Here is a 12651-nt window from a genome sequence, read left to right on the forward strand (position 1 = left end):
GACACGGCTAACCATGATTAGTTTATACACTTTGCAGAGGTTTGCGCACTTTTCCCCACAAGACTCGATCTCCTCCGTTGGGATTCTCGCACTACATGATGTTTGAGAAACGGATGACCGAGACATAGTCTTTTAGAAGCGTTTGCACCTTACGATCGGGTAGACAGTACCACCTACAACCCCTACATCTACTAGTCTACCACTGTAAGAGTTCACACAACTTAATCAACTATGCTAGAGCCCATAATAGCTTGTGGCTGCACACGGAAGTTTCTAGCATGAATAATCTAATGATCCCTTTGAGCCTGGGTGGCGGTAAAAAAAAACAGGCAATCGCTGGAATACCCAGGTGCCTCAATCCACCCAGATGTGTGTTTAAGTAGCCACCTTAAATTGAACCATTAATTAAAAATCTCACATCTGTCATGGATACACTCACCCAATCCACGTCTACTAGCATAGCATAGCAATATAAGCAAACGTAGAAGTAACTCCCAAGGGTTTTGTAATAAACGGGGCAATAGGTGCTACCTCATCAGCTACTTCCCAACCCACAATTTAATCAGATCCTAATCATGCAATTGTTTGAGGATTGATCTAATGCAATAAAACTGGGTATGAAAAGAGGTATGATCAAAGTGTTACTTGCCTTGCTGATGATCCGTGAAACCTAGGGATTCGAAGTAGCAAGCGGCGCACTCCGGGTACTCTATCGCAAACAAACAAGCATACAATAAGTACTCGTCTAATGCACAGGTAAAACTCAAATAAGAGATCTAACCAGAAAGTTCAACTTAAGAACTCCGGTTTGCAAAAAATAATCAAATCAAACGAAGCAACGAAAGTCAAACGGCGAAAGAAACAAGCTTTGTTTACTAATCTGGACCTAAGTCAAATTTTACAGTAGCAAAAACTTGTTTGAGTTGGTTAAACAGAAAGAGGGTTTCGAGACGAAACTCTAGGCGCTTGAATCGCCTGATTCCGACAAACGAGCGAAAAGTTAAACCAAAACGAAAAACAGATCGGAAATCGCGATCAGAAATAATCGCGGAAAATCTGAGAAAAAGAAAAACTGACGAGCAGTTTAACGAACGGACGTTCGTTAACTGTAACTAAACAATGAACGCGTTCATTAAAACGAACGAACGAGCGAACGCTCGCTAAATAAGAAAACCAACAAAACAAAACAAAACCGATCTAAAAAAAACCTAGGGTTTTCTAAAAAAAACCGAAACGGTTTTCTTTAGAAAACCGGGCGGCGGGCGGCTACCTCGGCTCGGGCTCCGGCGAAGTCCGGCGGCTCCGGCGGGGCGACGGGAGGCGGCGGGGCTGCGGGCGTCGTCGGCGGCGGCTTTCCCGTCGGCGGCGGCGACCTTGGGCGGCGGGGCGGTGGTGCTGCTCCGGCGGCGGGGCGGGTTCCGGCGGCGGGGCTGCGGGTTCGGTGGCGGGGTGAGGGGCGGCGGCGGCGGCTATTTAAGGAGGGGGGTGGCGCGGCTTGGGGAAGGGGGCGCCTCGGGAGGCGTGCTCCTCCCGGACTCGGGCGGCGGCGGCGGTCTCCGATCCGGAGACGGCGGCGGGAGGCAGTGGCGCGGGCGGGCCGTCCTGGTTCGGCTGGGCTTCGGCCCAGTCGGGCGCGCGGGAGTTTTTTTAGAAACAATTCCGCCGAGACTAAGAAAAATTCTAGAAAATAAAATAAAATTCTAAAAATGCCAAAATAAATTTTTCACTGTCTAAATAAAATATTTAGAACAAGATGAACATTTTCTTGGCCCTAAAATGCAATTTTGAAAAACGTGCAACTTTCCTAAATTCAAATAAAATAGCAAAATTTCAAATAAAATAAGATTTGATTTTTTTTATTAAATCCTCAATATTTCTTATTTTTGGGAAAGTTATTTTATTCCCTCTCTCTTATTTTTATAAATGAAATAATTAAAGATAAAATAAATAAAATGAAATGATCGTATTTTCAAAATTTGAGAAAACCCAAATATGAAAATAACGAAATCCCCAACTCTCTCCGTGGGTCCTTGAGTTGCGTAGAATTTCTAGGATTAAACCAAAAATGCAATAAAATATGATATGCAATGATGATCTAATGTATAACATTCCAAATTGAAAATTTGGGATGTTACAACCGTCCGCCCGCGTTTCACTCAGCTAGTCCACCCAATCTCCTTCGCCAGCTCCCCCCTCCCCCAGATCCACAGCAGAACCCTCTCCAGCGCCGCCGTGCTCACCCCGGCCGTGTGCCCGCTCTTTGGTGTCAAGCCTACCCCCACTGCCGTTCCCAACACGCGGCGGCCCGCACCTCGCCGTCTTCGTTTGCTCGCCAGCCACCCTCGAGCATATCGATGCAGTAACCCTCGCCTCTCTTGTGGTCCGGCCGGGTTTGCATCAAGAAGCCTGTTAGTTACTGCTCTCCATCGCGGTGAGGCATATTTCCTCGCAATCCCTCTTCCAATTTCGTTCCGTATGTTCTTAAATTGGCTATAGAATAACGGAGAGCGTATATATGTTCGTTATCTACCTTCCTTACTACATATAAGCTGCAGTTGTTCCAATAAGTTACTGCCTATTTATAGATCGCGGGCGCCCGAGTCACACAAATTTAACAAATTAGCCGTACATTTTCTAAATTATTGCATGGCATGTTTAGAAAGCTTGATACCAAGTTGTTAGTTCTATGCTTATCCTCCTTTCCTGAGTTTCGCATGTGTTCTCTGTAGATGCCGAGTAGCAGAGACAACACTCATTCAGGCCATGTATCTTCATCTGATTCGGACAACCCTAGGTCTTCAGCAGATTGTGAGGGATCAAGTAGTCTTGAACGGGATAGAGCTGCAGCAATTACCCTTCCGGTCAGGACACAGAGGTACGCTCCAAGGAAGCCCACACACCAGCCTAAAGGTGTATATGAAGTAACCGAGATTGATTTAAAGTCCTGGGCTCCAACTAAACCAGATAAAGCACTCATGAGGTTCAGGAGTGTGTGTGGATTTGTTGGCAGGGCAAGGCTCAACATTAATCTGCCGGGGTTTCGGAAGGCTGACACAGAAACACGGCGAAGGATAGTCCGGGAGATCATGGATCACTTCAACGATCCAGAGCAGTGGAGAATGCAGGTGGAACACGCTGCACTGAAGAAGGCTAGGGATGCTTGGAGAAACTGGAAACACGTGCTATACAAGAAGTACTTGAGTGAAGGCAAGGACCCAATCCCCGCATACCCCCAAATTACAAAGGCAGACTGGGCAGAATTCAAAAGGGTCAGGGCAACTCCAGAGTTTGCTGAGAAGAGTTTCAAGCAATCGGAACTTCAGAAGAAGAACATACACCCCCACCGTATGGGTGTGGCAGGATACTACGGCATGAAACTGATATGGGAACAGGAGGACAAAGAAGCAGTAGCGGCGGGTGGGAATCCGGCCTTTAGTGAAATCAGGGGCGAACGCGCCAGAGACTACTTGCGGGCACGTGCAAAGAGGCATGATGACGAATCTTATTACTTTGAAAACGCATGTGACGCCAAACTGTATGAAGTGATGGTAGAGGTTTCCAAGATCCCTGGAAGGTTCTACAAGAACTCAGGGCCATGTGACATTGTGTCCATTGCTCTGGACACAAAAGAGCCCCCTCGCCGTGCAAGGGGTATAGGTGTTAATGTCCCGCACAAGAGGGCTTTCACACTCGGCAAAGAAGAGAGGCTCAGCATGAAAAAAGCGAGGAGTGAAGTGAAGCAGAATGCATTGTTTGAAAAGTTGAAGAAGGAGATTTATCCGGCTGTTCGAAAGGATGTTGAGGAGTCAATGATGATGCAGAAGACTTTAACACTGATAGATAGCCAGCAGATGGGAGGGGAGGCGGGCATGGATGATGCTGCTTATTGCGCGACAACACTGCACAAGAGTAGCTGTGCATCAGCTGACCCCAGCAACACTGAGACTGCAGCTGCTCGTGATGATGCTATATCTGATCTATCTGGAATGAAAGACAGACTGAAGGGCGTGCTTACACATTATGAAGATACATTAAAATGTGCAACAGCCTGGGTTTGCCCACCCTTCTTGGAAGATGGCCTCTTCTTGGACAATGTGCCATTGAAGCCGGGCTGTGTGAAGTGCTACATGACTGAAGTAAAGCCTAGATTCAATGAATTTGCCCTGAAGAATGTCCTAGGAGGCTTCGATGAGCAAAGGACCTTGGGAGAAACACTGTTACATCACATCCAGTGGCCACGAAAGGAAATAGAGTTCATCGATGAGATTCCTGAAGCCCTGCCAAGAGCAACTACTGTCGCCCCTCAACCGGTGACGCTCTCCTTGCCACAGCAGCTCTCGCGGGCTGATGCATCAACCTGTGATCAGCCGGACCGACTTTGTGGCGTACAGGCCAAGTCATCCTCCACCCCAAAGCAGCCAGCGGCAAGGCCTACAACTGTTGATGACGCACCACCGGTTCATATGCCGGCCGCTGAAGCAGCGGGGGGAGACCCAGCTGCAGCACATGCTCAACAGACCAACCTGGTGGAACAGACTGCTAAGTAGTTTGATGCTTCAGAACCGCCTGCTAAGAAGTCTGTAGGTCCAGAACCGACTGCTCATCAGTCCATCGGTCCGCAGGCGCGTGATCAACATACCAATGCGTTAACACTTCCTGCTCAGCAAACCAACGCGTTGGCACGGCCTCCTCAGCACCCCGACAAGTTGGCACCACCTGTGCAAAAACCCGACATAGCTTCAACGCATGGTCAGTAGTCCGATGCCTCTGCTCCTACAGCCCAGTAGTCCATCACAGCAGCACCGCCAGCTCAGCGGTCCAGCATAGATAAACAGTCTGCTAAGAAGTCCGTCCAAGCTTCACCGTCTGCTCGGCAGTCTACCATGCAGGCAACCAGACGTTCTGCCAGAAATGCTTCAAGTACCAAGAAGGAAGTGGCCAAAAAGGCTACATCCACGACCACGAGGAAGCGCAACGAGAAAGTGAAGAGGAAAGAGAACGGTTGCCCCTTACTTAAAGCACTCATCGCCCAGAATCAAATTAACAGCAGCTTGGTCGAATCGGGGAGTAATAATATTTCTGACGCCATGGATGATGAAGAAGTAGAATTGTTGCTTGCTAAAAGAAAAGCAGACATACTTGAAGCACGCAATTACGTCCATGGCCAGCCATTTCTTGTTGGCGAATACTTTGATGAGTGCAGCTCCAGTTGCCGCGAGTTACATGAATATTGCATGGATCAAATCTCAACAGGTCATCATGCTTTGCTAGTCCACTACAACAAAGTTCATTTCTGACATGATGCTGGTTCCATCAATGTGAGTTTCGAGGACTTACATCTCTTCTTCAACTTCAACGTGCTCGATGCCACTCCTGTTAGATGCCTGATTTTGTAAGTACTTAACAAACTCTGATCAATTTCTCCATACAAGGCTGTAAATGATAAAAAGCTAATTGCATTTTATTCCTCTCAGGGGATTGAACGCGCAGAGAAGAACAAGGGATAGTGTGTATTTCATAGATCCTGCATTAGCAAATGGCACATCATTAGATGGTAAGGACCGACGGGACTGGGCCGTTAACACGGTCCTCCGTATCTTCGAAAACACGTCCCATGCACAATCATTTCTCTGGCCATATCATGAACGGTAAGTCAAGTAGACAACCACGCATACACTGATTATCTTTCAGATTTCGACATCATTCGTAAGTTCATGGCTTTCTTAATATGTAGCAATCACTGGATATTGGTATTCATTGTTCCCAACAAGAACACAGTTTACTACATCGATTCTCTCAGAGAGTCAACAAACGCTCAGGATCCGACGCATGTTCAACAATTCTTGGATAGGTATTGATTTCTATGATGTTGAAATTAATTTGCATTCATATCTGGTTCAATAATTGATGTTGTCAAAATTCATCATCATTTGCAGTGTGCTCGCATTGTGGAAAACTAAACCAGGGAACCTGTTTAAGATGGAACAACCCGTGCAGCACGAGATCGTTTCTCCGGTAACAAACCGAAATCCGTTATTTTCGGAAAATTTATCGAACAGTCTACAAATACCTTTCCTTACGCTAGTCAAATGTTCGAGCTTCTAATAAACCTCTTTCTATTTTGTCCAAAGAAAAAATAATACATCTAACACCGGTTAGGTTGTTCCTAACAGGACAAATACATGACTAATTTTGTACAAAAAATTTCAGTGTCCTCAGCAAGAAGCAGGGACCAACCTTTATGGATACTATGTTTGCAGACACATGATCTCCATCTGCAAATCTGCTGATAGTTGTGACGATCCTCGCGAATTAGTACCAGTAAGTCTATCTTAATTAATATCTTCTACTCCACTCATATGGCACATTCTGATCTTAAAAATACTGCAGCTCATCTTAAAACCGAGGACCCCTGAACCGCTCCCGGCTGGTGAATTGCTGATGGTTCGGAGATTTATCAGCGACTTCTTCCTCGATCACTACATCAATCCCACTGGTGATAATGAACATTTCAGCATGCGTTCTCCTGAAACATTGAGTAAGAATTAGCTGCTAAACATATAACGCATGGATCCATTGTTTTCCATCTGATGAGGTCTTCGTATTTCGTACATTATGATTAATTATGTAATGCATATATGTGTGGACAAATCATTGGAATTTAGCCACCATATGTTCAATTGCAATTGTTGCGAAATCTGATGAATGTTCTTCCTGTGGACACTATTTGTTCAATTGAATATTGTGGCGAATTTGCTTTTTGCGTGCCGATTCAAAATGGGATATTTTTGTTTATTCGTTCAATTGAATATTGTGGCGAATTTGCTTTTTGCGTGCCGATTCAAAATGGGATATTTTTGTTTTAACCTGGAAATTGCTCCTCGCACGGTTCAACTAAATGAGTGTGTGCGATCCACATCGGAAAGCATACGTCAATCGTAGCGGAACCGTCGGTGATACACAGTAGACCGCAAACGATTTGCAGCGCTACTACGTGTGCGTAGGTTCTCCGGAACCGTTTGTGATATCGCGTTGTCGCACACGAGAACTGGGAGTAAACCGTGCCCAATGCAAAATACAATCCCAGTCGTAATTTTTTCAGGAAACGTGTGGGATCCCAAACGAAAAGCACACGTCACTCTTGCGGCAACCGTCGGTGATACCTAACAAATCACAAACGGTCTGCAGCACTTGTATGTGTGCGAAGGGGCTCCTGAACCGTTTGTGATAGAACATTATCGCAGACGGTAATTGTTGGAAAATGTGTGCCATGGAGTCTAGCATGGCAGACGGGTTACGCAGAAAACTCATGTGTGATAGGGCACAAATAACACATAGTTCATATGTTGGCCCGTGTGCCTTACATACTATTTTCCAAACGGTTCGTTATGATAGACCGTATGGTTTCACTGCATCATTAGAAATGCTTAATCACCGATACCACACGTGCGAAAGAATTTAGTGTGTGCTGCATCGCACGCGATTACATTTTGGAAGGCCTCTGGATCACTGCTCCATATCCCCGATGGTTTCTGGGTCGTGTGGGAAGGACACCCTATCGCACACACTCACTTGGCGATGGTTCCAAATGCCGTTGCGAAAAGGGGTTAAAAACCGTTTGTTTAGGACCGATGCGCACCAGTGTTCCGTAATGCATTATCCCGCAACTAACTCATTAGTCACATTGCTTGCAAGGCTTATAGTGATGTGCATTACCGGGAGGGCCCAGAGATACCTCTCCAATACTCGGAGTGACAAATCATAATCTCGATCTATGCCAACCCAACAAACACCTTCGGAGACACCTGTAGAGCATCTTTATAACCACCCAGTTATGTTGTGATGTTTGATAGCACACAAGGTGTTCCTCTGGTATTCGGGAGTTGCATAATCTCATAGTGAGAGGAATATGTATAAGTCATGAAGAAAGCCATATCAATAAAACTTAACGATCATTATGCTAAGCTAACGGATGGGTCTTGTCCATCACATAATTCTCCCAATGATGTGATCTCGTTCATCAAATGACAACACATGTCTATGGTTAGGAAACTTAACCATCTTTGATTAACGAGCTAGTCAAGTAGAGGCATACTAGGGACACTTTGTTTTGTGTATGTATTCACACATGTATCAAGTTTCCGGTTAATACAATTCTAGCATGAATAATAAACATTTATCATGATATAAGGAAATATAAAATAACAGCTTTATTATTGCCTCTAGGGCATATTTCCTTCAGTGTGGCACTGGATGAGTGTGGCCACTTGTCGACCGAAGTTGGAGCCTCGTGCCGACGACACTCTCGGCTCATGGTGCATAAGGCAAGAGCAGCGACGAGACCAACGGCGGACCATGCACACATTGTGCTTGCTGGGCATGTGGGCGCTATGGACCCACCAGAATGATATTGTTTTTAATGGTGCAAGTCCCTCCACATCGCAGGTGCTCAGACGTATTGAGAGGGAAGGAAGGACTTGGAGGCAAGCAGGGCTTTTGCAAGGGGACCTAGATGGAGTGTTTGCGGGACTAGCAAGGTGGGGGTTGGGTGACACTACAAAAAAACACTTCCGTGATGATATGTGTTTGTCACAGTAGGTCACATTTTCTGTCATGCATGTACATCCATGACGATTTTATGACAGAATCAAGATAGTCATACCTGTGCTGTCGTAGAAGTGTTCCATGACATTACCAAAATTATCATCACGGAAGTGTCCACTTCCATGACGATAAATCACGCGTCATAGAAGTGCTTTCGTCAAGGGTGACCGACACGTGACATCCACCGTAATGGGTTGCCGTTAAGCTATCGGGTTCTGGTTTGGATCTGATAACCCATTAACAGCCCTGACCAATGGCGATTTTCCACGTGTAAAATTCTCATTCGCCGACGAACCACGTGTCGGCTCAGCATTGGGACAGATGTTAACCGTCCATTTGACAAGAATCGCCAATGAAACGTTGACACGTGGGACAGCCCAATAGAGGCCCATATAGGTCTAAAAGCCAGCCCAGGAGCAGACCCACAAGATTTCGTCAGGTCTAATGGGCCGGCCCGTTAACAACCTAACATTTTTGGACCAAATTATAGCCCACATCAGATACGGGCCGTTAAATGACTGCAATATTCTGGGCCTAGTTTATGGCCCATGTCAGATCGGCCCGTTAACAGTCTGCAATAGTTTGGGCCAAATTACGGTCCACACCTGATCCGGCCTGTTAACTGACTTTTATTTCTTGGGCCAAATTACGGCCCATAACAGATACGACCCTTTTAACAGCTACTGTGCCATTGGGCCCATTGGCGGCCTGATTTGCTCTTCGGCCTCTTAATAACCCGTTTAACAGTTCGGCCCGATACTAGATTCGGCCTGTCAGCGACCCTGTCTATATATGGGCCTCTTTCGGCCCAGTTTCACTTTCGGCCATATAAAGGCCCGAGTTGCACCTGGGCCTAATTATGGTCCGTAGTTACTTTCAGCCTCTTAACAGCCTGTAGTCTTCATGGATACATTCTAGCCCAAACTGCCTATAGGACCGTTAAAGGCCCTTGAGAGTGTTGGGCCTAATTTAAGCCCGTTATACATCCGGCCTGCTTCCCGCCTGTCATGTAATTGGGTCAGCCAAGGCCCAAAAACATTTCAATCTGTTAAAAGCCTATTTAATTTTCGGGCCCAATTAAGGCAAGCGGTTTACTCCGCCTTTTAAAAGCCCGAAACTAATAGTGGGCTAGATTAAGACTAGACCAAACTAATGGCCCAAGATGATTGTAGGCCCACGGTTTGGCCCGTACTAGCGATTGGCGACCGACCAGTTTTAGTACAGAAATTATTATTTTAGAAACCTAACGTTTTGGCTCATTGCACACTGATCGAATATTACGACCTTTTCTCAGAGTAACGACAACAGAAACAACAAATAAATTACAACATCATGACGAAGAATAAACCTAGACTATACAACAAAGAAATTACAGCATATTACATCCCCTCGGCATCAAAGTTCGCCCTCAGTGATAATAAAGGGCAACCAGATAGCAGATTACATAAACTGGACAGGTCGCCACTAGTGGAAGTTAACAGGCGGACAAAATAATAGACAGAACCGACAGCACTTCAACAGAGTTCAAGAAAGGTTAGCCCGACCCAGGAGCTGCAGCGCAAGCAGCTTAGCAACCTGATGGGACTATGCTTCTTTATCAATAAACGTCCTGTACTTATGGTTAATCTTGCATAGAGATTGGAGTTCCAGTCGGATTTGAGCGGAAGCATGTATTTCTACTTGAATTTCAGGCTGAAGAAATCGAACAGATTCAGGCGGCGACTTCATCAAGCTTGTGTCACTGAGCAAGTTTGACACTACATCAAGATGTGACTTCGTGGTTGTATCCCTACCCTCAAGATGTGTTGCCTTCTCCTCTGGAATAAGTGTTAGAGGGACAAACAATGGGTTCGTCTCACTATCATTGTGGCACTTCTTCCTAGCAGCAGTGTTGTCACCCTGAAAGAGAAACAAGTAGGTAGATAACAGGTTTTGCACGTAAGCATCAACGCTATCAATTCATCTCATTTCTTTGTCAGAAATAAAGAGACACGGTTTAAAATAGCATTAACATAATAGGCATTGTTCATAGTTAAGACGGCAAGAAATGGCATTGTGCAGGAGCGGCCAGCTTCACCAGACCACTGGATTACAGATCAAGAACACAAGCATAGATGTAGTTCTAAACAACGTATAAGCATGAATGGTAAGTGTACTGTCAATTTATACCATTTTAGATCGGTAAATAAAGAGACACGATTTAAATAACATTAATACAATATGACATTGTTTATAGTTGAGACATAGCAGGATATGGCATTGTGTTGTTGTTGGTAGTCTCACCACACCACTGGATTACAGATCAAGAACACAAGCATACACATAGTGCTAAAGAAGATAACTTGCTATGTTTAGTTTAATTTACATGGTACGAATAAGGAACTAGATTGTACAACTAAATACTGAAATTGAGAAGGACAAACTTATGTTTATGTACTTCTACTTTATAAACTTTGAACAAGCAATTTGATGCAGACGACAAAAATAAACAACATTTGCACTCATAGCTATCCAAATATACACAACAAAGTTTGAAGGCTCGAGGAGGACAAACTTACATTAGTAGTGAAGACAGGCTCTATAAAGGCCTTGTCCATATTGATGGGGGGGCAATTCAAGAAGTTTACCGCACACTCTTCTTCAAGAGTATTGCCTTTAGTCTTCATTTTGTTAAGAGTAAATATAGATGTGAAAATATAGGAAAAAATGGTGATTATTTAACTTAAGATGTAGAGTACAAATGTAAATACAGCATACAGGCAGAAGGCACTGACAAGAGCAATGCAGAGCTAAACTTCTTCAGTAACATTGGTTTTATTCAATATTTTGGCAAGAGTAAATGTAGATCTGATGTGTAGAAGAATGGAGGACAAGGGAAAATAAGCTACAAAGTCTACATGAAGAACTAGCTGATAAATATAAGTACAGTGATGAAGGACAACAGATACTTACAAGAACAATGCAGAACTAAATTTCTTCATAAGCATTGGGTTTATTCTACATCAATTTAAGCATTAACTAGCAAGATGCCCATGCGTTGCACGGAACATCAAGATGCATTTCTATGAGTAGTTGATCTTGTGAGAGAAAAGGATCAACGAGGGAAGGCCTTATTTGCAAATGTGGAGAGGGGTGTGGGTATCTTTTTGCAAAATTGCCATAGTTTCCTTCCTATCCGTCAGATATAAATCGGACGGCCTATATTGCAGGATGGCAAGCACACCATCAACACCAACTCTGTTTTGAATAAGAGTAGAGATATAGATCTGATAATTTGGAGCGAACAGTGATAAGCAAGCTACAACGAACAATGATGTCACATAATCCACCGGGTATGAATGTAAGGACAGCGATAGGACAATAGGTATTCACAAGAGCAAAGCAGCGACCAGCATAGTTGCGATATCCTAGGTTTTGCGGCGCTGGTTCTATCGCCAATATACGTCGGGTGCTATGTGATTTCTCCGGTAGCACCACCTTTTTCAAGGACGTTGCTTGTACTCCTTCAGGTTCTGCAATCACCCTCTTCCTTTTGGATGTCTGAAACACAAGAACATCATTTGAATGGAAAAACATGGTATGACGATAAATGGAATAGGTGTTGATAATGTATGGGCATGGCATCTTCACATATATCATGAGTAAACTAAGCAGATGGCGGTGCAACGAAGCAATGCAAGATATGTGCAACCAATAAAACATTGCCAAATTAGAACAGGCACCTTATTGGGTGAATAGGATAGGCCATCTGCCTTTGACTCCTTGAGCTCAGAATAGTCATTAGGATCATATTCTGAATACGAATCTATAGGTCGGGAGCATGTGGGTTTCATTGCATCCACAATGGACCTCAATCCCTTGATGCCAAGTTTGTTACCCATTGAACTATTTTGCAACATTCTTCTGATGTGCGCATTCTTATATTCATTGTGATTACGTACAATATCTGTAAAGCATGAAAACACAAATAGTGAGATTATCTTTGTAATGCAGAGGATATTGTAATATAATAGAGGCTCCCTGTAAACCCTTGTGTGCTATCACTGG

This window comes from Triticum aestivum, chromosome 3D, assembly GCF_018294505.1.
Source record: "Triticum aestivum cultivar Chinese Spring chromosome 3D, IWGSC CS RefSeq v2.1, whole genome shotgun sequence".
NCBI classification, from domain to species: Eukaryota; Viridiplantae; Streptophyta; class Magnoliopsida; order Poales; family Poaceae; genus Triticum; species Triticum aestivum.